Genomic DNA, 1,920 nt, shown 5'->3' on the forward strand with positions numbered 1-1,920 from the left:
TGTGGACTAAAATATTTGGAAATCCAACTTGCATAGTGAGCGATAAGGGCGTCGCGTTTACATCAAGTGCGTTTGTAGAATTTTGTAAAGCAGAGCAGATCGAACATATTCTAACAACGACAGGCGTTCCAAGTGGTAACAGCCAAATTGAAAGGGTCAACAGAACAATTATCAACGTTATTTCTAAATTATCATGGGAGTCTCCTCATCAATGGTATCGTTTTGTAGGAGACGTGCAAAGCGCTATTAATAATGCAATTCATCGAACTACGAAATATTCACCGTTTGAAATCCTTTTTGGTATAAAAATGCGAAAGAACAGCGGCTACAACTCCATAAAAGAAGCAATAGAGGATGAATTGATTCAAGAATTTGACGAAGAACGCAATATACTCCGACAACATGCGAAACAACAAATTGAAGAGGTCCAAGCAGAATATAAAAAAACATTTGATAGAAAGCGGAAAGAAGAGCGGGTATATAAAGCAGGCGACTTGGTCGCCATTAAACGTACTCAATTTATTCAAGGTAAAAAATTAATAAATGAATATTTGGGTCCATACGAAGTAACAAAAACCAAAAGCAACGGACGATACGATGTACGAAAGGCAGGCGGTTTTGAGGGGCCAAAGACTACATCAACTAGTTGCGATCATATGAAGTTATGGCGTTATGCAGAAGTAGATGAAGAACTATCATCCGGGTCGGATGAGGAGTCGGATGGCCGAATGTAGGCAGGAACGGTAAGATCTGGCAACGCCAGCAAAAACAAACGAGAAGAGGCTAAAAGAAACAAGCAGTAGTTGGTATTAAGTCATCGTGGTAGTCAGTCGTTTGCGCGCTTTGATATATATAACTAAACAATAACTATTAAATAAACATTCTTATATAGATATAACTATTAAATAAATACTATGGAATAAACATTCCTACATATATATATATATAAATCAGGAAAATGTCTTCCTTTAACAAGTAATTAAATACGTTTTGTTTTAAATTTTTTCAAAACTCTAAAGTCGTGCCGGAATCCATGTTCACCAGTATTAATATTTAAAAATTGTTTGTATGTATCTACAATAGCTTGTAAAACAATGGAAAAGTATTGTTTGCGATTGAAAAAATCTGCACCATGTGTGAATAAAGACCACCCTGTTGCGGGGGGAGCAGTATGGTATGCATCAAAACGACAATGAGAGTAGTTGTCGGTTGACTTGCATCGGAACCACACATCGAACGCCGTAATTCGTGATATTCACATTTATTTATATATATTATTCTTTAATAGTTCAACACAAATAAAACAGTAAAATAATTATTAGGTGAGGTTTGGAAAACGCATGCTAACCGTTGTCAGCATTTCCCCTCGGAGGCATATATTGCCCATTGTGATGCCCTTAAAAAATTTTGGCCAGGATAGGCGAGTTGCTAACCTTTGTAATCCTTGTTAAACCATTTGGTTTTCCAGATGAAGTTAAGGAGATTCGATAAGTTTGTTTTCATGATCTCTTCCAACCCAGTGAAGTCCTGGACAGAGACAAAGAAAGTGGTTGATAGATTCTACCTCCTCTTCTTTTTGGCAACTCCAGCATAATCCGCTTGTTGGAACTCGCCACCGTTGTAGCATAGGTGTAATGGCACAGTGCCCTGTCAGTTCTCCAGTAAGCACACGAACTGCAGGTTTGCTGAAGCCTAAAAGGCTTTTCGTTTTATTTTTGTGTAACCTAGGCCATAAGGTTCTAGTGACCTCACAGTCTTCGCGGTTAGTCCAGAAATTGTTTGTCACCGTATTGGTGATTTCCTCTATTATCCTAAACAGTGCACATTTTGGTGTATGTATTGTGAGGTCGGCCTCTCCTGCATGCAGTTCAGAACCTCTTTTGGCCATTTCATCTGCTAGTTCATTCCCTTCAATATTGC

This window comes from Teleopsis dalmanni, chromosome 1, assembly GCF_002237135.1.
Source record: "Teleopsis dalmanni isolate 2A chromosome 1, ASM223713v2, whole genome shotgun sequence".
In the NCBI taxonomy this organism is placed as follows: domain Eukaryota; kingdom Metazoa; phylum Arthropoda; class Insecta; order Diptera; family Diopsidae; genus Teleopsis; species Teleopsis dalmanni.